Genomic DNA, 27,546 nt, shown 5'->3' with positions numbered 1-27,546 from the left:
TCTATGTGAGAGGGAGAATGGCTATTGAGAGAGGTTTCTCTGGCTGCTTCTGAGGACGATGTTGTGTCATGGTTTGTCTGAAGTGAAACAGATAGACCTAAACCTGTGCAGGAGCTCCCTATAAGGAACGAAGTGAATAAGCATGAGGTTTGCAAATATATTCTTCTCAGTTATGTGTATGAAAGTTACATTTTTCTGAATATAAAGAATCTGGACATTGCATAGTCTTTACAAAGAAGTTATAACTCACCTAGAAGAGTTATTTAGCTTCCTATCTGTAAACTACTCTGTTAAAGGTAAAGGTAAAGATAAAGGGACCCCTGACCATTAGGTCCAGTCGTGGCCGACTCTGGAGTTGTGGCTCTCATCTTGCTTTATTGGCCGAGGGAGTACAGCTTCTGGGTCATGTGGCCAGCATGAATAAGCCGCTTCTGGCGAACCAGAGCAGCGCACAGAAACACCATTTACCTTCCCGCCAGAGTGGTACCTATTTATCTACTTGCACTTTGATGTGCTTTCAAACTGCTAGGCTGGCAGGAGCAGGGACCAAGCAATGGGAGCTCACCCTGTCGCAGGGATTTGAACCGCTGACCTTCTGATTGGCAAGCCCTAGGCTCTGTGGTTTAACCCACAGCGCCACCCGCGTCCCCTAAACTACTCTGTTACTATATATAATAATAATAATAATAATAATAATAATAATAATAATAATAATAATAATAATAAAATAAATACACACACACACACACACACACACACACTACCCCCCCATTCTGCCTTGGCAGCACCGCTGGTGGTGATGGCAGTTGTTTTGGCCTTTTCTATGTGCTCCTGCCAAGGCTTTTTCCTCCTGCAACCTCCCTAGGCCAGGATAACGAGTCAGCGCTCAGAACTCACAATAAATCTCACTCAGGCTCTGCAGGTGTTGGAGGCACCGCTTCATTAAAACACGATCTTTCCAGTCAACAGGGGTGGTGGCATGGTGGTCAGGTGATATAAACCTCATTAGGCTCCTACAGCTTTCCCAAATGCTTTCTCCGAGGACTTAAGCATGTGAAACGTGGCAGCCCATCACACTCCCTTCAGCGGTACACGGCCTCCGTAATGTATTGTTACTTGAAAAATGTACAATCCAAACAAAAGGTCAGGCCTTCTGCAGGTAGGAGAACAGTTTTCCATTAGCAAAATGAAATTTGTTTCTGAAACCTGGGAAGACGGGGGTGGGAATGAAAGAGTGTTTGTAATAAAACATTCACGAGAACGCGATGGCCTTAATAAAGTAACATATATGGTGCCCTCCCCAAGAGGGGCGGGGGAACCCTCAGGTGACAGGCCCCCGTTATGTGCTGGAGCTTGAGGGGACAGAAGCAAATTTTGCCAGCACTGAGTGGAATGGAAGCGATGGATGCAGAACTTGAAGGGTTTCTGGGCAAAGAGATGAGGGAGAAGGAAGGTAGTCTCGCTTCCTCCCTGCCCGGCAGTTTTTCATGTAAACCTCCAGGACCGTTTTGTGGGAAAACATTACAACGGTGAGATTATTTCTTCCCACTTTCCTCAAATCCCTCTCAGGAATCCTGTTGCCCCTGATGGCCTGCAGCAGTTGCAAGCTGGTCAGGTTGAGTGTGTGTGAATGTGACACACAGAGAGAGAGGAATTATTTTGCCTAAAGCTAGTTCCCCACCTCCAGCAATCCTCTAAACACCACCATCTGCCTGGAGGTTCCAGGCTGTGGTTTTACAAAATTATTCCCTTAGGTTGCCCCTCACAATTAAGGATTTAATGGAGGTGGTATTTTGGTTCCTTTGTACCATGGCAAAGGACTAAAAAGGTGGATGTAGTACACTGTACAGATCGATATGATTAAGCAGCTAGGGCTGCCCAGTAGTCTTTTACTTCACAGCTATGCCATGGAAGGCCCCTTGAATGATCATGATGCTGATCATCTATAGAAGATTTTCAAACATCCAAAGTGTATCATGTCAGTTATGGCATTGCTATCCTTACAACAGCCCTGAAGGTAGGACAGCTTTGTTGCAGATGAGGGAGCTGAGGCTGTGTGTGTGTGTGTGTATGAGAGGGAGAGGGAGAGAGAGAGAGAATTGTTTACCTAGGAAACACCCCAGCAGCTGTTGCCTCCAGTTTTGCCTTGGGGCAGGCGGTACGTAGCACCTGCCAGTCTTTGCAAGCATTCACTTGGAATGCACATAGAGCACATAGAGCACTAGGTAAGCATGGGGTGCTGATGCATCCCTACCTGGCACCCTACCTGGTGCTGACCTTTAAAGCCCTAAATGGCCTCAGCCCAGTATACCTGAAAGAGGGTCTCCACCCCCATCGTTCAGCTCCAAGGGCCCTCTGGTGGTTCTCTCACTGCGAGATGTGAGGTTACTGGGAAGCAGGCAGAGGGCCTTCTCGGTGGTGGCGCCTGCCCTGTGGAACACCCACCCATCAGATGTCAAGGAAATAAGCAACCACCTGACTTTTAGAAGACATCTGAAGGCAGCCCTGTTTTAATGGTTGATGTTTTATCATGTTTTTAATATTCTGTTGGGAGCTGTTCAGAGTGCCCTGGGAAACCAAGCCAGATGGGCAGGATATGTATGTATGTATGTATGTATGTATGTATGTATGTATGTATAAATAAATGCATAAGCTTGGAATAAGAATAAGAAATTAAATTTGTATGCCGTCATATACCTGCAGGTTTCAGGGCGGGTCACAACATAAAGTTTCAATATAAAAGCACAAAATGCAGAATAAAAAGAATTAAAATGATTAACAATTCTATTGTATAATAACTAATAAAGAGTATACTCCCCAACAAAAGCCCCCTAAACAATCCCAGTACCACCACACCTTTTTTTGCTGCCCATGGCATCCATTTTGTGCTGCCACTCACAAAACTTTCCTCAAGATACGAGTACCCCACACACACACACACACACACACACACACACACACACACAGCACTGTTGAGATACGATGAGCCATGCACTTAGTTCTATGCACCAAAGTTATTTGAGGTTATGCTTCTCAGACAGCAAATGGACATCATCACAGAGAAAGCTGAGGGGAACCTTCAAAAGCAGATAGTGATCAGGCATGAGTATAAATTGTTAAAAGAAAGGGGGTGGGGGAAAAGTCTAAAATCCTACTGGGCATGCCCAGGTCCTTGATGAACCCAAACTACTTTTGTGGTTTTCAGCCTGTGAAATAGATATGAAGCCAGCAAAAGCACAGTAAGAACATATAAAGAAAGAGAAAACTGGTTTTTCACAGCAGGTGCTCTTCTCAGTTTCCCAGGAACCTAAGCACTATCAAATAACAACAGGAACAACATGTCTTATATCTTCAACATACTTATTAATGGTTTTGCTCACTGGTGGTTATGTGAAAGTTGCATAAACCCTTTTACCTTAATTACAGAATTATTCAGGAATAAAAGAGGGAAACAAAATACCAGTCAATGCAGATTACGCAAAGCCTCTGATTAGTTTATGTAATAAAAAGTGTGTATAACATACTCAGAGCTTGCAGATGATAGCTAAAATAGAGGCAAATATGCAATTTTTCTTTCTTCTAATGTGGAAGGCATTTAAATGCTTTTAAAAAATAGCACATTTCATTTTTTAAATACAAAAATATACTCCCCCCTGCAAAGAAAAAAAAAGAAAAAGGAAAAAAAAGAATGGGTATCTGGATTTCCCATCTCTTAAAAATATTTTAATTGAAGTATTTTATTATTAGTAGCATGCATAATATAAATCTACATAGATATATAAATACTACATTATAAATATAAAATTTTGGGTCCAAAGTGACTCTCCTGCAAATGGAAATAGGGTACTCCTCCCATTCATGAAAGCCACTGAAATCCAGTGGTTGCTTTCTTTTGCAGGAAGGGAAGTAATTTTTAATGGTGGTCTCGTTCCACTTCTGCCTCCCACCCATGCTCATGCTATTCTGGAGAGTCTTGCAGTTTCAGGAGCAGAGTTTTGAAGGGCACTGGGTGGCTGAATGCAAGGAGGAATAGGTGAAAATAATCTCCCTGTTTCCATTCCTCCACCATGAGCCAAACATTACTGAGCACAAAATCTGGATCAGATTTATAGCATTTAGTATGCAATGCACAGTTAATAAGTCACCAATATCTCCATATATTTATGTCCGTTTATATTCCCATCTAAGGGACGCGGGTGGCGTGAAAGGGGAAAGAATATTCTCTAAATGTATCTAGTCATTGTCTACCTGTCCCCAGCCTTACAAATACAATTAGATGGGGCAGAATTGCTTCATACTGCTCTCTCAGTGGTAGAGACACAAATCACACCACTCTCGCCATCATAATTAAGATCTCTGTTGTTTTTAGGTTCCATGCCAGATGCTGATCTTTAGTTGGAACAGGTGCTTAAAAATGCTCCAAATAAAGGATCCAGATTAATGGGCTATTTGGCTGTCGGCCAGAAAGCATAGCTTAATGCCCTCCAAAACTTCTCTCTCTTTTTCCAGATATACATTCACAGTATGTACTGTGACTAATGATGGCTGTTTGGTATCCCAGTTTCTCATCCATGCACAGGCAAAGAGCAAGCGCATGGATAAAATAGGAATTTATTTGTTTCCCCCTGCTCCTAGCATTCTGGATGAGACTTCTCCATTATCTCTATTTAGCAAACATTGTTACTTCATCTGGAACAGTTAAATGCCCCTTTAAAAAAAGAAACACATCTGTTATTCCTTATGGAATACTCCTGTATCGCTGCATGAAAACTTCCAGCTTCTATAGGGAAGCCATTTGCTTACCCAACCAAGAGCTGTGCCAGCTTTTGTTTTAGCATCATGTGTTGAAGCGTGAACTCTCTGGTGAAGTGAAGCAAATGAGGCAACGATAGTTTGTGTGGCACTTCTAACCAATGAAGATCACAGATCAAGTTCAAACAATCTCACTAACGTAACTTTTTGGCTCTGGCTTAAGTAGAAAGCAGGACCGAAAGGCCATGAGGTAGAACAAAGGTCCCATCCTTCTCAATCTATTTCCCCCCAGGATGGTCCAGACCTATTGTAACACAACACCTCTAAGTGTCCTCCCAGAGAGGTGATTCAGTTGGATACCATGGTCAACAGTACTGAAAGCTGCTGAGAGGTCCAGGTGAACCAACAGTGTTGTGTTCCTCCTATTCCTAGAATAGCCTTTCTCAACCTTGGGGTTCCCAGTTGTTGTTGGACTGCAAGTCCAATATCCATAGACAGCAGGGACAGCAGTCAGGGATGATGGAAGTGGTAGTCCAACAACATCTGGGAACTCAAGGTTGAGAAAGGCTGTCCTAGAATGTCATCTATCCTACAGTGACCAAGGCTGTTTCTGTCCCCAAATCAATCTGGATTAGAAGGGATAAACTATCAAAGGCTTCAATGCCATATTATTGTAGAACAATAACACGCTAATAAACATTTTCAGAATATCACAGAAAATTCAACATGCTGCTATTGTGTGTCAGAAGATATGAACGAAAATGCTTTACTGGAAGAAGTCTTCTTGGATTCAAGTATAGATGCCAGAGTTCATTTTCCTGACTACATTTTTCAAATACAGTGGTACCTTGATTATGTGTGTCCCTTTTTTGGATCACAACCCATTTTTGGGGGGAGTACAACCAATTTTTGGGGGGAGGCCCCATTGGCAAAAGTGCTAGCCTTGGGTTACAACCTGTTTTGGTTTACAAGCGGACCTCCAGAATGGATTATGATTGTAAACCAAGGTACTACTATACAAGAAAAACTGACACCAAGTGTCAAGATCTGTATATACAGCATGGCAGGCTGCAGTGTTTAAATCAAGAAATATGTGGTTAATGATGCTGTCTGCATCCCTGCAAGGTTTTTGTGTTCTAGAGAAGTAATTGAGAAATTCCACGGAAAAGTTATTTTGAGTGGGTCAAGGTTGATGAATTCTTTGTATGTGTGCTGAAGTGTTGTTCATTGCCTACTATGGCATCCTTGGGCTCAAGATATTGTGTGAGTTTTGCTGCAACAGTTCCAGTATTGTGATTAATGTGTTTTCAAAGAGACTTGAGCACATAGCAAAACAGTGTAACAAGTCAGCAACCCAAGTGGTTTACCTAGTCATAAAATATATTAATGGGGTTCCAGCTGGGAGCAAAAATATCAGAGTAGCATGAGTATGGCTTGTAAAAGGAACATTGGTATTTTCCAAGTTAGGTTGGGCTTGTTATGGGTTGAGGCTTGTTTGCACATGCCTCCTCTTCTCTAGATTTTTTAACACTCGATGACAGACAGCTGAATATGTGAATGGAAAAGTGACTTTGGGCCATATGCAAGCTTGTCTGTGATATCAGATCAATGATTCATAACATTTAAGGTTGCAATCCTGTACACACTTGACTGAAAATAAATCTGGGTGAAATTACTTCTCAGATCTGAAATGGTTCATTCACCCACACAGACCACCACTTAATGTGCACCATTATGTGGTGGTTTGCATATGTGCATGAAATTTCAGGAGTGCAGTGGTGCTGTCAGGGCAGCACTTTGGGGCAGGGAGTCATTCAGTGATCATTCATTCACCAATCCTTACATGTGGAACTGGACAGTTCAGGTGGAAGTACATAAATGAGCAGACCACACTGCTTTTACACATCTCCACTTCCTCAAAACAATGGATGCTCCAAAGAGATGTGACTCTTAGCACTGTGTTAACAGTATCCCGCACATCAGTCATCTCCTCTGGGTTCATGTCCACCACTCGGTTCTCTCTTTTTCTGACAGTTTCTACTGAACCGGTGCAACATGTTTTCCTTCGCCTTTGAGCAAGCCTGCCTTTTTAGTTGCCAGTTCGGATGCTATATTAATGGGAGCTAATAATATACCAAGCTCTTTGGAGAAAGGCCAGAAAACAAACATGGTTAATAAAGAGATCTTCTAACTTAGGTATCTTAGGTTTCACTGTGTCACAGTAGCACTTTGTGTATCCTCAGAGGAGGTCAGTGAACCCATACTGCATAAATGAATAATTTTGGCATATGAAATGGGTTTAACGTATACTAAGAAATGCAACCCGCATCATTCTTTGCTGCTATCATATCCTGTATCAACGTGGCAGCAATTTATATACAATTAAAACTGCTCTTTTAAACCTGCTCAGAGGACAGCAGGCACTAAGCTTATAAGAGTACACTTATCTAGCCTTTCCTTGTAATGATAATATGGCTGCTTCATGGATTTCCTTTTTGTTCACTTCAGAAGATGGAGGCTTATTATAAAATAGCGTTTAAGAGTATTAATATGTAAATTTGTTTTCTAATACTGAAGAAGTGCCCCCAGATAGCTTTGTCAGCATTCATCAACAGCTCTCGCTTATGGTTTGAATATGGAACCTGTCAGAAGCTTTGAAACTCTGACAGATCATTCTGAGCAAAGCACTTTATATTTGACAGAGCCGCTTGGTTTTCCCAGCCCTGCATCCCTGCTTGACTGAGCAAGGGATGCTGTTACGTTTGGCTAAGTTCATTTTGGAGTCTCTAGGGGTCACAACCCAGAAAACGGAGTGACAAAGGGCCATCAATCAATGGGAGAAGACTCTTGGCTCAGATACTGAATTCCTAAAGCTATGCGGAATACATGACACTTGCCATTTAACCTGCAGAATATAAATATCTTCTTGCCATTGACAGCCTGAGGCTGAGATCAAGGTTTCAGTCATTTCCGACAACACTGCTGAGCAGTCAGGCCTCCCCAAACCGACAGGGTGCTGTGTAGATCCACAAGCAATGGTGCGTCATTGTTTATGGAAGTTAGTTGTCATCCATCAGCTTCTTATGCCATTCCCTGCTTTGAGAAAGCCCAGAGGTTCACTTGGAAGAAACAGCCCCATAAACAGCAAAGCACATGCGGACAGATCCATATGCACCCCTGGATCATGGCCAAAGGGTGCACTGTGTATCTACATCTTTGACTAATACATGCCATGATATCCAACTTAGGGTTCCTCCACATGATCTGTTTATTAAGCATTCATCCTGATTTGCATGCATAAAGCTTACGAGGCAGTGTCAATCATTTGTTCCGATTCCTTTGCAGGGAGGTTATTCCGCGGTGAGAATTCATCTGGAGTTGCTTGTGGGGCAGTTAATACATCTTCCTATTAATCACTTGTTTATCCCACACACTTTCTACTTAATTCCCCTGCCATTCGCCTATCTGCAAAAAGCCAGTATTTAAAAAAGTGAACATGTTGAGACAGAGCGCTTTAATCCACTTTAACTGTGCAAAAGTCACACAGTTGAATCCTTTGCACAAGATACAGTCTGGATGCAACCTTGGATTATACAAATATTAACCTTTTTTTCTTTTCAAAATAACAAGCAGTGATCTGGTATCATAATCAAACAATGTAGTTATACAAAAGGCTGACTTTCTGCATATTCATGTTTTTGACAGGCTAATTTTCTGCCTAAAGCAAACACATACTTCTTTTCCTTTAGTACATATACAGTTAGGGCAGCAAGTGATCCTAAATGTATTTACTAGGGAGGAATCTCCACTGAGGACAAAGGACTTTCTACTGAAAAAATATGCACAGGGCGTCACTATCTTTCTAGAAAAAGAGGTGCCGGAACTCACCATGAACGCCTCCCTTGTTCTCTTATAATGGCAGTGGCGCCCAGCTGAGAAGTGCCAGAACTGAGTTCCAACGAGTTTCAGCTGAAAAAAAGCTCTGATTGATATAGCATAATGTGGAACTGGTGATATGTTTTCACATTCTGTTTGAAGGCTCTATTTGCTGTATATATAAACACTGCACTTTCTGCCTTGCTTTATTGCAAGAGAATCAGCAGAGGGCGTACAAGTTAAATGAAGGAAAACTTAACAACTTCAGTCAAGCTTGCGATACCTGTTACCCTGCACAAATGAGAATTCAGCTGTGCTTCCCCAGGTTAAACTGTGAGCCTGCTTTGTGATTTGAGGGTCTTGCAGATGTCCTCTGTCTTCACCATCTCAGTGGCACCTCCACCTTCAGCATACATCAAAACGAGGATGCAATTTTTTATTACTAATATTACGGCAAGTTGCAAAAAGCATTTTGGGGGTTATTGTTTGTCTTCATATGTCTTCTTTGTTTGTACCCTCTAACAATTCTTCCTCCAGTTTCTTCCCTTTGCCCCTCCAAATATTAAAAAATAAGCTAATTCTGATATTATAACAAGGTTAAATTGGAATATAATAATCTACACAATGGGTGATATCCAAGTTAATTGTACTCAGGGTAGATACATAGAAACCAGTGGACTTAAATCCATTGATTCTAGTGGGTCCACTCTGAGTATGACTTAGCTGGATGTCATTGAATATTAATAGTAATACAGTGAAAAGAAAGGAAACAGACACACATGTCAGCACTGCATTCAACATGATGTGCCTCCTGTTATTAGGCACTAAATGAGGGATGGGAACATCTTTAGGAGCCAGTCCACTTTTGTTTTAACCTTGGTTGATGACGGCCACATACAATGCAAATAACAAGTACTGTAGTAGGAGATAAAGGGAGCTTGCAGTGATGAAGGAAAGCTCAATGATCTGCATAAAATCTCACATCCGGCTCTAAATTGCTAAACTCTTGCTCAGCATTGTGACCAGGCTAGTGCCAAGTTCTTCCCACAATGAAGCTAAAAACCTACCTTTATATTGTGGCACCCACAGGTGTGTAAATAACTCCATCTATGCAGAGCCTATTCTTTGCCACAACTGCAATGCAACACTAGCAAGAGACCAGTTTCAGAGACACATGGATGTGTACCATGTTGTACATTGAATGGAATGAGCACACTAGAATCCCCAAGCCAAGTCTGTGTGTAGACATTGTGCCTGAGCCAAGATGAACAGTTCAAGGATGGAATGCACATCTTTAAAAACGAATTATGTTATGTGGGGCAATTTCAGCGCACCGCAGTGACGCAACTGTGCACATAGCTCACACCAATTTGTGCTACAGATCACACGGTTTCTCTTTAGTGGACTCACTATTTTCTTTTTATTCTAAGACAACAAGTGAGGCATTCATGGTGAGTGCCAGCACCTCTTTTTCTAGAAAAATAGCACTGGGGAGGACCAAAATATTTCCTCTTCATGCTTGGTCTGAAACACAGGGGGGAAACTCAATGAAAGCTATTAAATTAGTGAAGGCCTTCAGATCTATATTCTGTATCTTTCATTAGCAAGGTTCTGTTGTTGTAAAAAGATTGTACAGTGGTACCTCGCAAGACAAATGCCTCGCAAGACAAAAAACTCGCTAGACGAAAGGGTTTTTTGTTTTTTGAGCTGCTTCGCAAGACAATTTTCCCTATGGGCTTGCTTAGCAAGACGGAAACGTCTTGCAAGTTTGTTTCCTCTTTCTTAACACCACTAATACAGTTGCGACTTGACTTCGAGGAGCAACTCATAGAACGCGGTGTGGTAGCCTTTTTTGAGGTTTTTAAAGACTTTGGTGATTTTTGAAGCTTTTCTAAAACTTTCCCGACACCGTGCTTCGCAAGACGAAAAAAATCGCAAGACGACAAAACTCGCGGAACGAATTAATTTCGTCTTGCGAGGCACCACTGTATTTTTTAATATATACAGTGGAACCTTGGTTCCTGGGCAGCTTAGTTGCTGAACAAATCAGCTCCCAAATGCCGCAAACCCAGAGGTAAGCGTTCTGGTTTGCGAACGTTTTTCAGAAGCCGAATGTCCGATGCGGCTTCCGCTTGAGTGCAGGAAGTTCCTGCTGTTGGATAACTGCCTGGGTCCGGCACGTGTCCTCTGCGCCATAAACTTCCAGGCAGCAGCAGAGCGGCAGCGATGTGTGAGTGAAGGAAAAGCCCACACGCTGTTTCTTGCTAACTAAACAGCCTTTATTTACACCGAACAGATAAAACAAACAGTTCCATCGGAGACCGGCGCCATAACATGCGTCTCGGACGCTTCTCCGGTCAGAAGTGAAACTAACACACAAAGAACTCAGCTTCTGGATGTGGAAGCTCCTCCCCAGACGCAGGACATACAGAGGTTAACCCTATAACCACCAAACCTCACACCTGCAGCCAATTGGAAGCCGTGCCTTGGTTTTTGAATAGTTTCGGGAGTTGAACGGACTCCCAGAATGGTTCAAGCACCAAGGTACCACTGTATAATGGGGGGGGGGAACCCAGCTGAGTTTATTGCTAATCTCTGTGGCCCAATGCTTCATATTTGTGTGGTGTATGCATGAATCCAAATAAAACCACGCAAGTAAACTCATTATCTGCTTTGAAGCAACCCACAGAGTCTGAGGATATTCCACTGTTTATGAAACTGTGGTATTGAAATAATTGCTGGGCACCTTTATTGCTGTGAAGTGCAAGTAAGATGTTTATTAGAACAATTGCCTGTCATCAGGGTTTTTGAATACAGTGCTATGGAGAAATGCACGTGACAGAAGTGCCTGGTATAAGTTTACTAAGAATGTCAGCCATTAATTATGGCAGGCTGCCTTTTCAGCGCTCCTCATTGTTGGTTCAACAATATTGTGAGTCCCCTGTCCTTTTGAGCACAGAACCTGATTGTTTACCCCTTGATCTTTCCTTGGAGAGCCGGCATTGTAGCTATTTTTAAACCTTCACAAGAGACCAATCACTTTAACCCACCGCAGTTTTTTTACTGCTTTCAGCTCTACGTTCAGAATGTACTGTGTGTGATCAATGGGAAAGTAAAATCCATTTTGCTTCATGTTTCAATCTTAGCTTGATTTTGCTTGGGTGGAAGAACAACGGGGATGGTGGGGAGATGAATTCTTCACATTTCTAACAAGATTAAAGATGGAAAGATGTTTGCTTTGTGGCTTCCCAGAAGCCCACCTAATTTATATGTGGATAACACTGTTTTGTTTTGTTTTTATTGTGTGCTCTCATCTGGGACAGTGGTTTCCAATTGGTGGTCCATAACCCCAGCCAGGGGGTCCGTGGCACCATTCACATAACAAAAACTACCATAGAGATAAAAAAAATATCAGAAGTATTATTCCCCCTGTCCCTCTTTAACTTTCTGTTTACCTCCCTCCCTCTTTCTCTTTCTTCTTCGCTTCCAAGTGAAAATCATGGTGCCATACCCGCCAACATTTCTCCATTGAAAATAGGGACAACCTATTCCATAATATTATTAATTAAAAATTCATTATTTATACCCCACCCATCTCACTAGGTTGCTCTGGACACTCTGGGTAGCTTCCAACATATATGAAAACATAAACATTAAATAACTTCCCTATACAGGGCTGCCTTCAAATGTCTTCGAAAGGTTGTACAGTTACTTATCTCCATGGCTCAGGAGTTGCATAACTCCAAACCCTCCAACACTTCTCAGATGAAAATAGGGACATCCTAAGGAAAAGTGGGGATGCGGGTGGCGCTGTGGGTTAAACCACAGAGCCTAGGACTTGCCAATCAGAAGGTTGGCGGTTCGAATTCCCGCGACAGGGTGAGCTCCTGTTGCTCAGTCCCTGCCCCTGCCAACCTAGCAGTTCGAAAGCACATCAAAGTGCAAGTAGATAAATAGGTACCGCTCCGGCGGGAAGGTAAACGGCGTTTCCGTGCGCTGCTCTGGTTCGCCAGAAGCAGCTTAGTCATGCTGGCCACATGACCCGGAAGTTGTACGTCGGCTCCCTCAGCCAATAAAGCAAGATGAGAGCCACAACCCCAGAGTCGGTCACAACTGGACATAATGGTCAGGGGTCCCTTTACCTTTAAGGAAAAGTGAGAGCTGGACCATAAAGAAGGCTGATCGCCGAAGAATTGATGCTTTAGAATTATGATGCTGGAGGAGACTCTTGAGAGGCCCGTGGACTGCAAGAAGATCAAACCTATCCATTCTGAAGGAAATCAGCCCTGAGTGCTCACTGGTAGGACAGATCCTGAAGCTCAGGCTCCAATACTTTGGCCACCCCATGAGAAGAGAAGACTCCCTGGAAAAGACCCTGATGTTGGGAAAGATGGAGGGCACAAGGAGAAAGGGACGACAGAGGACGAGATGGTTGGACAATGTTCTTGAAGCTACCAGCATGAGTTTGACCAAACTGCGGGAGGCAGTGGAAGACAGGAGTGCCTGGCATGCTCTGGTCCATGGGGTCACGAAGAGTCGGGCACGACTAAACAACAAAACAACAACAACAAGGAAAAGCAGGATATTCTGGGATCAAATAAAAAACCAGGATGGCTTCTGTAGATCTGGAAAATGGAGATAGATCTGTAGATCTGTCCCTGGAAAATAGGAACACTTGGGGGGCGGATCTGAGAAACTGTCCTAGGTGACACACAGACACACATACTGCAGCTTGTTCAATTGGCTCCAATAAAGATCTTCTCTCGAGCCTAATTCCAGTGGGGAAAGGGAACTCTGTAAGCACCAAGAAAGGCCTCTCTGTGGGTGCATGGACGCCATGTTGGTGACCCCTGGCCTACAAGGACCTCTCCAACTTTATGATCACATGGCAAGTGCTAAAAAAGCACATCCAACTGCTAAAATTAGAGCCATCTAGATGTGCCCGAAGCTGTGTAGCAACGACAAAAGTTAAGTGCTGGTTGTCCAGCTTCAGAGAAGCCATACAGCAGCCATTAACAGTATGCTTCAAGAATAAGAGGAAATAAATGTGCCCCCTTTGTGGGAGCAAGAAAAAAAATATCACAGGGGGGATCTGAATAAATTAATGACATGAAGATTTAATTTGGAATGGGTAGCTTAGTATATATAATGCATAAGCCACATGATTGTCAAGATGCTCGTAGCCTGCAAAGCAAACATTTTAAAAAGTGCATTTTATCTTGTGAATCCTCATAAATGGAGGCTGCCTTTCTTTCTTTTGTGTGACACTGGATTTCCTAAGGCACTTTCTGCCTTTTTACACTGAACTTCTAAATTGCCTTTCAGAGAAGCCAACGCTGTTGAAAGCGTGTGATGAAGCAAATAGTAACAGGGTCCAAACCAAGAGAAAGACCATGTAGAAAGAAATGTACTGAAAATGTTTTGGTTTTTTTTTAAGTTTAAGTTGACCTTAAACTACTTAGTATTGAAAAACTGGTAACCCTTTACACACACACACACACACACACACACCAGACGCTCCAAATGTCCCTATTGTAAATGTGTTGAAAAAGAAAAAATTGGATGTAATTTGTATGCAAGAGACTCACGTAGCCAGAAAGCACAAGCATGTATTAGTAAATAAGAACTTAGGAACAGAATTTATAAACTCCACGGTAGAGAAGAAAAAAGGAGTAGTAACATATGTCAATGAAAAATGGGAACCCAAATTGATATACAAAGATGAAGATGGGAGGATACTGGGGGTTCAAATCAACTTTCAGGGGGAAAAGATTAACGTGGTAAACATCTATGCCCCAAACTCAAATAGAGCAGAGTTCTTCAAAAAACTAGAACAAGTGTTGCTAGAACTTGAAAATAACAAAACGGTGCTATTGGGAGACTTCAATGCAGTCCCGATATTAGAAATGGACAGACAAACGGAAAAGGGAAAACATAAACAAGGGAAGTTACCGAAATCATTCCAAGATTTGGAAGAAAATATGGACTTAATAGACGTATGGAGATACAAGCACCCAACAGAAAAACAGTTCACTTTCTTCTCAGAAGTACACAAAAGCTGGGGCAGAATAGACCAAATATGGATCTCGAGGGTACTTTCTTTAAGAACTACAAAATGCGAGATACAACCGAGAACCTTTTCTGACCACAACTCGTTAACATTAGAAATAAAAGGGGCAACCCAGGGAGGCTTCAGATGGAGACTGAATGAATGTTTATTAGATGACGATGAGGTCATCGAGAAAGCCAAAGTCACCTTAAAGGAGTACTTTGACCTTAACCTCAATACTGGAACAAACATAGAAGTGGTGTGGGACGCCAACAAAGCGGTCCTAAGAGGCCTTTTCATCCAGCAAAACAATTACAAGAAAAAAATAAGACAGCAAAAGAAGGAAGAAATTCTTAAACAGTTAAAGGAGAATGAGAAAAAACTAATAGTAAACCCAAAAGATGAACAAAGTCTACAAACAATAAAATTATTACAAACACAATATTCAATGTTAACGAATCAAGAGATTGAAGGTAAAATTAAGATGATGAGGCAAAGATATTTCGAGTCAGCGAACAAAACCGGAAAATTTTTAGCGTGGCAACTAAGGAAAAAACAAAAACAGAATGTGATAAATAAGATAATGGCAGGGGAAGAACTGATAGTGGATCCAAAAAGAATACAAAAAAGCTTCCTCAATTTCTACGAGCAGTTATATAAGAAAGGAGAAGAAGATCCAATCCAAATAGAACGATATCTAGAGAACTGCAAAAGGAAGATCATTACAGAAGAAGAAAGACACCAATTAAATAGACCCATAAATATAGAGGAGATCCAAAATGCGATGAAAAAAATGAAATTGGGGAAGGCACCAGGGCCGGATGGTTTATCGGCTAAATATTACAAAGTTTTGGGGAACCAACTGTCAACCGTGCTATGCGACACCATGAACAACATTCTAAGAGGAGGGAAAATACCTGAATCCTGGAGAGAAGCCTTTATAACATTAATTCCCAAACCAGACACAGACAAACTGAACATCAAGAACTACAGGCCAATATCCCTGCTAAATAACGACTACAAAATTTACGCTGATATTATGGCAAGTAGACTGAAAAAGTGCTTAACAAATCTAATTCATAAGGACCAAGCGGGGTTTCTACCTAATAGATTTCTGAAAGATAACGTGAGGCACGTTATCGATATAATAGAATACTTGGAGATTAAAAATGAGATACCTGCAGCTTTAATCTTTATAGACGCAGAAAAGGCGTTCGATAACGTCTCTTGGTCGTTTCTATTAAAAACCATAGAAAGAGCAGGGATAGAGGGCAAATTCCTGAAAGGAATACAGGCGATATATTTAAACCAATTTGCCAAATTGGTCATAAATAACAACCTTACAAGTATATTTAAAATTGAGAAAGGAACGAGACAGGGATGCCCTCTCTCCCCGCTCTTATTCATAATGGTTCTGGAAATCCTGGCGAATAAGATAAGATCAAAGCCAGAGATACAAGGGATCAAAATAGGCTCAAAAGAATACAAACTAAAAGCCTATGCGGATGACTTGATACTATCTTTGGGAGAACCGCAAGAAAGCATCGACAAAGCGCTGGAGACATTAGAGGAATACGGGAAACTATCAGGCTTTAAATTAAACAAATCAAAAACAAAAATGCTGACAAAAAATTTGGACAATGATGCGAAGGAGAAATTAGAGAGGGAATTTGGAATTAAAGTGGTTAAAAAAGTAAAATACCTAGGAATTTGGCTCACATCGAAAAATATAAATCTAATTGAAGACAACTATTCGGCAACATGGAATAAAGTCAAAAAAGACCTGGACGTCTGGAACAGAGTTAAACTTTCATGGTTGGGCAGGATGGAAGCTATAAAAATGAACATACTACCCAAGATGCTGTTCTTATTTCAAAACATTCCAGTTATTAGAGGATCCAAAATATTTAAAGATTGGCAAAAAACTCTCTCGAGATTCATATGGCAGGGCAGAAGGCCTAGGATTAGATTTAAATTGCTCACAGATAGAAAAGAGAGAGGTGGACTCGCAGTTCCCAACCTAAAACTCTATTATGAAGCAGCTTGCTTGTGTTGGGTCAAAGATTAGATAACCCTGGAGAATACTGATCTATTGGACCTAGAAGGTGCAGATAATAGGTATGGCTGGCATGCCTACCTCTGGTCAAACAAAGGGAAGGTACACAAAGGATTTGCGAATCACATCATCAGAGGCCCTCTATATGAAGTTTGGGGAAAAAACAAAAAACTGCTAGAGTGGAAAACACCTTGGTGGCTGTCCCCAACAGATATCCTACTAATCAAGAAGATAAATCTGGAAGAACAAAAACTGACATATGAAGATTTATTGATAAGATCTCAAGACAGTTGGAAATTAAGACCATATGAGGAGTTGAAGGAGAAGTTAAAGGGCTGGCTACAGTACCATCAGATCAATGCATTATGGACGGAAGATAAAAAATTAGGAATGAATGAAAAAAAATCCAAATTTCAAATCGAAATAATTGAAAGTAAATCCAAGTTATTATCCAAAATGTATAACATACTATTAGAATGGGATACAAAGGATGAAGAAATTAAAGAAGTCATGGTTAAATGGGTGATAGACTTGGGGCATAACATTGAATACGAAAAATGGTCAAAACTTTGGAATGAGGGAATAAAATTCACGGCAAGCGCTGCAATTAGAGAGAATCTAGAGAAAATGGTATACAGATGGTACTTAACACCGGAAAAACTAAGCAGGATGTACAAGACCGGTAATAAGGAGTGCTGGAGATGCAAAACAAAAGAAGGCAACTTTATACACATGTGGTGGACATGTGAGGAAACGAAAAAATTCTGGAATCAGATATATGACGAACTAAAAAAAATACTCAGATACACGTTCCCTAAAAAACCAGAGGCCTTCCTGTTGGGGATGGTGGGAAAAGAAATACGGGATAAAGATAAAACCTTATTTCAATACTCAACAGCAGCGGCCAGAATGTTGATCGCCCAAAACTGGAAAAATGCAAACTTACCAACAGTAAAGGATTGGCAATCAAAATTATATGGCTTCATTGAATTGGCAAAGATGACACAAAGAATTAGAAATCAAAAAAATGCAAAGTTAAATGAGGAATGGATTAAATTTTCAGTTTATTTGGAAGGCAATTTTAGAAACTTACCAACTATAGCAGGTTTGCTATAAAACTTTCGATGCGTAAACTAAAAACTAACACCAGCTGTAAAATAAAATGTTTAAAAATGAAAACCCGAAACCAGTAGGGAAGGAAGTAGATGTTGATTGCTAAGTGTTGTATGTAAACTTTCTTGTGATTTTTTGTTCTTTTTTGTGCTCTCCGTTTTCGTTATCTCTTTATGTTCTTTTTTTCTGTATGTTTTGTACCTTTTTTTTCTTTTTTTGTAAATTTTTTCTTTTTACCTATTTTTGTTGGTGTAATGACAAAGGAAACTTAATAAAAAGAATTTAAAAAAAAACAAATGTCCCTATTTCCAGGGGCAATCCCAAATTTACATAAGCTGTCCTGGTTTCTGATTTGATCTTGGAATGTCCCACTTTCCCTTACGAGGTCCCTATTTTCATCAGAAAAACGTTGGAGGGTATGGCACACTGGCACACACACACACACACACACACACACACAAACACACTGGACAGTATCCAATAAAGTAGTTCTGCTGGCTCAAGAACTTCTGTTTGTGCAACAGAACTTCCATTCCCTCCCCAATCCCCCGATACACCTCTCAAAACTGCTCTGGAGGGCAGGGGGAAACCGCAAAACAGATTTAGGAAGTGTGGAGGGCACAGAGAGAGGAGAGGGACCGGAAGGTCCATTGCAAAGCCAGAAGACCTTGAGCTAAGGGGACTACCTGATTGGATGCTGCTCTTTGCCTCTCTGCAATAATACTAATGATCAGCTGCTTTAGACTAGCCTTCCTGAAGTTGGTAATCTCCAAAGGTTGTTGAAGTACAGCCACCATCATCCCCGCCCATTGCCCACACTGGCTAGAACTGATTGGAGATGTGGTCCAAAACATTGAAGGGTACTGGGTTGGAAAAGGCTGCTACTGCAAAGCAGTGACTCCCAAACTGTCAAGTGGGTCCCACTTATGCATAGCAAAGGAAAGATCTAGCAGAATTGCTGGTCCTTCAACGTGTGGAACATTCTTGGCTATGAACTCATTATTCTATGTTGAATTTGCGGAGGTTATATCACACTCACCACTCTGCGCCTGTGCTCTAATGATGTTTCCCTCATCTGTGGATTTGGGAGAAGATTAGAGATGTCCTGTTCTATACCCCTTTTGCATTCACACAAAATATGGTGCTTACAGGCGTGGCTGCAGCTATCAGCCTAAGAAAGAAACTGGTTTGACCAGTTCAGCAAGTTCCCTCCACTAAAGGTAAAGGGACCCCTGACCATTAGGTCCAGTCGTGACTGACTCTGGGGTTGCGGCGCTCATCTCGTTTTATTGGCCGAGGGAACCGGCGTACAGCTTCCAGGTCATGTGGCCAGCATGACTAAGCCGCTTCTGGCGAACCAGAGCAGCGCACGGAAACACCGTTTACCTTCCTGCCAGAGCGGTACCTATTTATCTACTTGCACTTTGACGTGCTTTCAAACTGCTAGATTGGCAGGAGCAGGGACCGAGCAACGGGAGCTCACCCCATCATGGGGATTCGAACCGACGACCTTCTGATCGGCAAGTCCTAGGCTCTGTAGTTTAACCCACAGCGCCACCCGCATCCCATTCTTCCCTCCACTCCTAGATTCTAAACTCACAGATACAGAAGGGACCCACAGTTATCATTCGGACCAACTGTTCAGTCCTGTAACAGTAACAGTATTATACAGCAGCTTGATCCTATTGCAATAATCAGCATGCATGCATAAGCCCACTGACTTCAATTAGGCATATCTAATTTTACATAGAATCAGGCTGCAAAGGTACACAGCTGTAGCTTCCGACTTGGCTACAGAACTGAAGAAAGTGTTATTTAAAAGGCGAAAGACTTTAAGACAGTCACAGCTGTCCAGAGAACAATGCTGGAACTTTATGTCACACCTTAACTGCGTAACACTTGACAGAATACAAAAGAACTGAGCTGAGAATATACAGAGTTTTTTCTTTTACCTTGAATAACGAGCATACTTGGGATTAAGAGGATTAATACACAGATCCTATTGTTGTGAAAACACAAAATAAAAATTCTAAATCACTTTAAAAAATAGAGATTCCTCCTTTACGGCAGTCATTTTTTAGTATTCCCCTCAATCATTTCAAAGGGTGTGATAGCTCACATTTTTAGAAGTCCAAAGCTATAAGTTTCTAACCTTTAAAACTTTCCAGCAAAACCAATCTTTGGCATTTCAGTTTGCACACAATGACCTGCCAAGTTTCTAACACACCAAGACAGGTACAGGGCTGCTCTGCATATCACGGTACCCTCCTCATCTGGAGTCTTGAATTAATTGTGGCAAGTGTGCTCTGCCAAATAAAAAATGAGAGGTTTCGACAGCAGGGTCCAGGCAGGGGGCATAACTGGCGCCAATAGTGAGTCCACTAAAGAGAAACCGTGTGATCTGTAGCACAAACTGGTGTGAGCTATGTGCACAGTTGAGTCACTGTGGTGCGCTGAAATTGCCCCACATAACATAATTCGTTTTTAAAGATGTGCATTCCATCCTTGAACTGTTCATCTTGGCTCAGGCACAATGTCTACACACAGACTTGGCTTGGGGATTCAAGTGTGCTCATGCCATTCAATGTACAACATGGTACACATCCATGTGTCTCTGAAACTGGTCTCTTGCTAGTGTTGCATTGCAGTTGTTGCAAAGAATAGGCTCTACATAGATGGAGTTATTTAAACACCTGTGGGTGCCACAATATAAAGGTAGGTTTTTAGCTTCGTTGTGGGAAGAACGTGGCACTAGCCTGGTCACAATGCTGAGCAAGAGTTTAGCAATTAAGAGGTGCCGGAACTGAGTTCCAGTGAGTGTCAGCTGAAAAAAAGCCCTAAGGCCTGCTTTTTTACCAGGCACTAAACTTCTCCAGTAGTGGAAGCAAGCCTGACTGAACACAGACCAAGGGCCTAACTACACATTACTTTAATGAAGTGATTAGCGAGTTTGTGTTGTGAGTTTATATATATATATATATTCAATTATGAACATTTACATCAGTATGCATTCAACAAAACGTGTGAGTCCATGTGTGCCCATTTCTCTGCTTGCATGACAGGGGTCAATCATGCATGCAAATCGTACCCTGAATTGTTGAAATGGGCTACAAATGCAAACAAAACATTTATTTCTAAGAATCATATCCCACACCCTCAACACCAAATAGTGTTACCCGAAAGGCTGACAAAATAAAATAAAAAGTACAATGAAAATATGTTTCTCGTTAAGCCCCCTTTCTTGGCTCCATTTCTCTTGGCGCACCCTACTTGAGTTTGATATTAAAGGGAATGATGTGACTTCATGTGGTGACAGTATTTAGCTTTTCATGAGCCTTTTAGAAGTTCTTGGGTCACCCTGTCAGGTGTTTTCATGAGAACGGAATAAGGAAAAATCTCATTGTGGTGACTTTACCTCAGTATTAAAAATATGTGTGAATCATACCAACATCATGCTAGTAATAACTCTTGCTCCAACAACTCAGGGCATCAATGTTTCCCATGGAGTTTAATCTTGTGATTTTCATTACCATCTCTAAAACCAATAAAACAACAAAAATTAGTGTAATTATTATTATTTATTAAATTTATATACTGTGCTTCATCCAATGATCATAGGGCAGTTTACAGCATACAGTTGTACCTTGGATCTCAAACACCTTGGCTCCCGAACAAATCGGCTCCCGAATGATCAAAACCCAGAAGTGATTGTTCCGGTTTTCAAACAATTTCCAGAAGCCAAACATCTGGGGCAGCTTCTGATTAGTTGTGGGAGCTTCCTGCAGCCAATCAGAAACCGCGCTTCGGTTTCCGAACATTTTAGAAGTCAAACGGACTTCCGGAATGGATTCCGTTCGACTTCCATTGCTAATAAACATTTGCATCACAGAGAATCAGTTGCCCTGCCTCCTAATGCTGCTTTCTATCCTGTTAAGAAAACATTTTTTAAAAATATAAAAAGCTTATTAATTCACTGTTCCTTCTCTTTAGGCTGAAATGAAGTCAGCTCGTAAAATAAACGACACTGTTAGATTCCACCAACCCCTCACTGACAGCACAGCTACGTGAAAAATAATATGACTTGTCTCTGTCTCATGCAGCTGAGTGAATTACTCTGAAGTATTCCTATTCCTGTCTTTGCCACAGTCTTCTATTACAGTCCTTGTCATGAGCTGTGCCGATCATTCATTATTGTTGATGGGTTGTGGGTGAGCAGGCATTTCTCTCTCTCTCTTTCTCTCTCTGTCTCTCTTGTTCTCCAGAGGATTTCAGTTTTTTATATATATAGTGCATTTAATCATGTCTAATAGCTCTTCTGGCACAAATTCAGAAAAGGCCTCAGGAATAAAGAGTATAGAGTTTTTATTAATTGTTACTTCAAAAATGTATATATTGGCATGGGCCAGAATGAAAGGTGTTGGGAATATCTTGGTGCATGGGAGGGAGGGTTTCAATCCACCATTTTGTAAAAACTCCTCATGCCACAACTGTCTCTGCTGAGGATTTGATACTACATTGAGAAAACAATGGCAATTTGGTTGGCTCATTTTTATGGCAAACACAATCTAACTCTCTTCCTTTAATGTTATTAGCCAACAAAGAACAAAGCAGCAATAGTTCATAATATCCTTATAGATGACTGGTCTATCAATACAGCAAAAAGCAATCAAAAGTTGAATAGTGGAGGGATTCAATAACATCGTATTTTTAAAAAATTGTTCCACACTATTTCTTGCGTTCTTTTTGAACAGATAAATTTGGTGTCCCCCTAAAGGGCATAACTGCATATTAGATGAAAGAGTGTGTAAAATGAGTCTTGAATTCCTTTTTCTTTCCAGCAAAAGGCAGAAGGAGGCAATATGAAGAATGGGAGGCGGTTCTTAACCCTCTCCTTGACTGCCATTTCTGCTCTCCAGTTTGCTGCTCTTGTGGGATTTCACTTTCTCCCTTTTAGAACAACAAATCAGCAGGGGGACATAGCTCTGTGGAAGGAGAGGTCCTGAGTTCAGCCTTGGTATCTCCAGAGAAAAGACCGCTTCCTGAGCCCCTGGACAGTTACCACCAGCTAGAGTGGACAATACTGGTTTAAAAAAGGTAAAGGTACCCCTGCCCGTACGGGCCAATCTTGACAGACTCTAGGGTTGTGCGCCCATCTCACTCAAGAGGCCGGGGGCCAGCGCTGTCCGGAGACACTTCCGGGTCACGTGGCCAGCGTGACATCGCTGCTCTGGCGAGCCAGAGCCGCACACGGAAACGCCGTTTACCTTCCCGCTAGTAAGCGGTCCCTATTTATCTACTTGCACCTGGGAGTGCTTTCGAACTGCTAGGTCGGCAGGCGCTGGGACCGAACAATGGGAGCGCACCCCGCCGCGGGGATTTGAACCGCCGACCTTTCGATCGGCAAGCCCTAGGCGCTGAGGCTTTTACCCACAGCGCCACCCACGTCCCAATACTGGTTTACTATGTTCCTAATAAAAGCGGGTAACACTGTGGGTTAAACCACAGAGCCTAGGGCTTGTCGATCAGAAGGTCGGCGGTTTGAATCCCCGCGATGGGGTGAGCTCCCGTTGCTTGGTCCCTGTTCCTGCCAATCTAGCAGTTCAAAAGCATGAAGTGCAAGTAGATAAATAGGTACTACTCCGGCACGAAGGTAAACGGCATTTCCGTGCGCTGCTCTGGTTCGCCAGAAGCGGCTTAGTCATGCTGACCACATGACCCAGAAGCTGTACGCCGACTCCCTCGGCCAGTAAAGCGAGATGAGCGCCGCAGCCCTAGAGTCGTCTGTGACTGGACCTAATGGTCAGGGGTCCCTTTACCTTTAATAGACACATTGTTAACAGAACTTGAGTAATAAATATCTATTCCCTGCCCCATCTTCTTTGGGTTTTGTTACTTCTTCTCAACATCCACTGTGATTAAAAATCCTTTTAAACTCAGAAGCTAGAATTTAGCATTGTTAGCATCTGTTGGGTAAAAGGTTGTCCCATTCTTCAAAAAAAGGGAAAATGAGAGGAACCAGGTCAGCTCGACATCAATTCCTGGAAAGGTTCTAGAACAGATCTTGATTCAGTCAGCCTGTGTACATGTAGAAACCTTACCCAAAGTGCTATTTAATGGCTCCTCATCAACCTGGAGAGAAGGGATATCAAGAGTGCTGCAGAATTCTATCCTCAAGTCATGGAGTGAATGCTGTTTAATACCTTTATAAATTATTTTAAATAATAATAATAATAATTTGTTATTTATACCCCGCCCATCTGTCTGGGTTTCCAGGGAGGGGAGGCTTGTCAAATCCGCAGACAACACCAAACTGGATGGGATATCTAATCCTGAATAGAGACAAATGTGTAGTTCTGCATTTAGACAGGAAGGGTCAGATCATAACTGGAAGATGCGTGCCACCTGACTGGACAGCAGTGCTTGTGAAAAGGATCTAGAGGTTTTAGCAGTCAGGAAACATAAGGCAGCAGCGTGATACAGTGCCAAACATGGAGCTGCTGCCCTTCTAGGTTGGTTCAATGGAAGCATAGTGTCCAGATTACGAGAAGCAAAGGTACTGCTTTATTTTCTCTTTATCCAGGGAGAAGGATCTGAACCAAATGGGTTCGAATTACAAGAAAGAAATATTTGAACTAAGCATTAGGAAGAACTTACTGAGATTATGAGCCAATAGCATTAGGAAGAATTTACTGAGATTATGAGCCAGGAGGATGGCGGATTTTTTTTTTTTTTTTGCTAGGCTTTTAAAAGCAGAAGTTGGATAGCATTAGCAGCGAATTGGACTCCGATACCTTCTGATACTCTGAAGGTATTGTCTCACTTGCTTTGTGTTTCTCTTGGACTGCTCAGACAGAGATTGGGATTCGCAAAACTCTTGACGAACTTCACAGTAAGAATTTTGCATCCTCTGAAACTTGGATGAAACACTGGATTGATAATTTAATATTTAACATCTCTTTCTCCACCCCAACTTTGTGAATTAAATTCTGTCTGACTCCTATATTATATTTTAACTATTATGCTTTGGGGCAAACAGAAAACTGAGAGATACACGTGACTGAAAGGGTTTCCCCCCACACACTTCAGGATACACAATATTAGAATTCCTTCATGATCAAAGCAGGGCCTTGTATGCTAGACGTGATGAAATCATTGTCTGCAACTGTCAAAATAAAGATCACTCAGTGACAGATTGTCTAGTTAGAGGAGCCTTGCTTCAGTAGACTGGAACTTACAAGCAATTTTGCTACATCAAGACAGTAAACCCTATTTAGAGCAGAGCATGTAGCAAAGATGCAGCCAATATTTCCATTTGTTTAATGATCACACATTTTCTAATTATACAAACAAGTACTATAGAAATTTTATGAAGTTCAGTACTCATCAGCATTGGTGGAAAATTAATTGACAATAATTGATCATACCAAAGGTTGGTGCATTCTAAGTGCATGTTACAATGCTGCCCTAAGCATGTTTAATCCCACGTAAGTCTTATTGAACTCATTGGGGCTTGCTCTCTAATACACGTTTTAATGATTGCAGGTTTAGGACTTTGACTTTTCACCTTAATGCCAGTTTGAACATTGCATGTTTGTCCTCAGGATTAATGGATGTTCTATTTAGATATCATGGCTGATAGGGGTTGAAAGACTGATCCCCTATTAATTTGTCTAGAAGGGCATAAGAACTTTGGATCAAGCTGGGAAATACATAATTTTGATTAAATGTCTATGAAGTGGTAATGATCAGATCTGCTTTTTAAACTGAAGAGGGACTACATTTTGAAAGGGGTATATAGCTGGGACTAGACCATAGCTGTCAACTTACAGATTTGAAAATAAGGGACCAGCAGCCTTGAAAATAAGGGACCAGCAGCCAAAATAAGGGACCTGCAGCCTCACCTGTTCCAGGCACTCCAGTCTTCCTGTCCTCCTGCAGTCTGGTCAAACTCATGCTGGTAGCTTCGAGAACACTGTCCAACCAACTTTGTAACCAGAGGTTCAACTGAATAGAATCTGAATCACATGCACCACAAGGCCTATGCAGCCTCAACTTAAGATGGCTCCCCGGCCTGGCTTTGCACTGCAAAGTTTGCAGCAGCATGTGCAACCTCCTCAGCTTGCATTAACTAGCCACACACAAGGCATGCAAGCTCCAGCCCCCCAGTCGTTCTTAGACTTCTTATTGGGTGAGCAACACAGCCAAGCAACACAGTTGGAGCCTCCCTCCTCCCTGGCCGGCAGGGAGGGAGGGAGAGGAGCTGCTTCCTTTGAAATTTAAGGGACATCATTTAAGGGACATTGAAGGGACATCTATCAATAAGGGACAGCAGCGGGACATGGCGCTGGAATAAAGGACTGTCCCTTCAAATAAGGGACACTTGACAGCTATGGACTAGACTGACTTGGAGAAGGGGAAAGCTGTTGTGAGATGCTTACAAGACCAGCTACTAGGTCTTAAACACCCCTCAAAAAACTGGTTGCTGTCTTTAAAAACAGCCTGATAAGAATTTCAGCAGGCAAAACATTTCTCACCGTTATATTTCCATGCTAGGAAGATCTTCCTTGCTTTGCTTTGTTTATTGCCTGCCAGGCTGCTGTTAAATGCGCAAAAGCATGGCTGGTGAATTAAAATAAAGGATAGGATTTGCATAACCAATGCAGAAACATTTTAGTTGTGTGTGCTACTGCCACTTCGAATGTGGCCACATGTTGGTTTGCTGAATCCATTTCGAAGCCTGTAAATGACTGAAAGTTTAAGGCTGCAATGATATACATGCTTTCTTGGAAATAAGGAGTCCTATTATTTAGACATGTGCGTCTACATTACCTATATAAACACAGACAGTGTTGGACTGGATATCTGTATAATATAGAACTGCTTATATTGTCATTACAAAACATTTCAACTCAAAGCTAGAAACGTTTTCAGATGTTTACAATATTCTTTCATATATAATATAAATTTGCTCCAGTCCTTTTGGAACAGTTCGTCACGCTGATTCCGGATCTTTCCCGTCAGCTTTGCTAACTCAACATATTCCACCATCTTACTCTGCCATTCTTCCAATGTTGGAATCTCCTGCGATTTCCATTTCTGAGCCAGAAGTATCTTTGCGGCTGTTGTGGCATACATAAAAAGATTCACATCTTTTTTAAAAATTTCGTCTCCAATTAGACTTAGCAAAAATAACTCTGGTTTTTTACAGAAATTATATTTAAAAATCTTTTTTAATTCATTGTAAATTATGTCCCAATAAGTTTTCACTCTAGTACACGTCCACCACATATGGAGGAAATTCCCCTCCTTCTCCTTACATTTCCAACATTTTTTATCTTGATTTCTATACATTTTTGCAAGTTTGGCCGGTGTCATGTATCAAAAAGTGGTTATAGAAATGCTAAGATTAAAGTAAATATATATGGAAGTCAGGAAGAGGGGCGGGAGGAGGTCGATGCTCTGGTAAGAGCGAGGTTTGAGTTTATTGATGTATGTATGGATATTGTGATTACAAAAATTTAAAATGTAATATTTTTTTTTTTTTTAGAACTGCTTATGAATCCCATCTAACAAAAGCTTTAGGGTTATTTAACACTACATAATGTGTGTCCTGGATCTATACAACTACACTTGCAAGAGAAGCATGAAATCAAAAGCTAACTTCGGAATGCAATCAAATGCAAACTCACTTGCTAAGAGG

This window comes from Podarcis muralis, chromosome 4, assembly GCF_964188315.1.
Source record: "Podarcis muralis chromosome 4, rPodMur119.hap1.1, whole genome shotgun sequence".
NCBI classification, from domain to species: Eukaryota; Metazoa; Chordata; class Lepidosauria; order Squamata; family Lacertidae; genus Podarcis; species Podarcis muralis.
Note: the sequence above shows the minus strand (reverse complement) of the source record.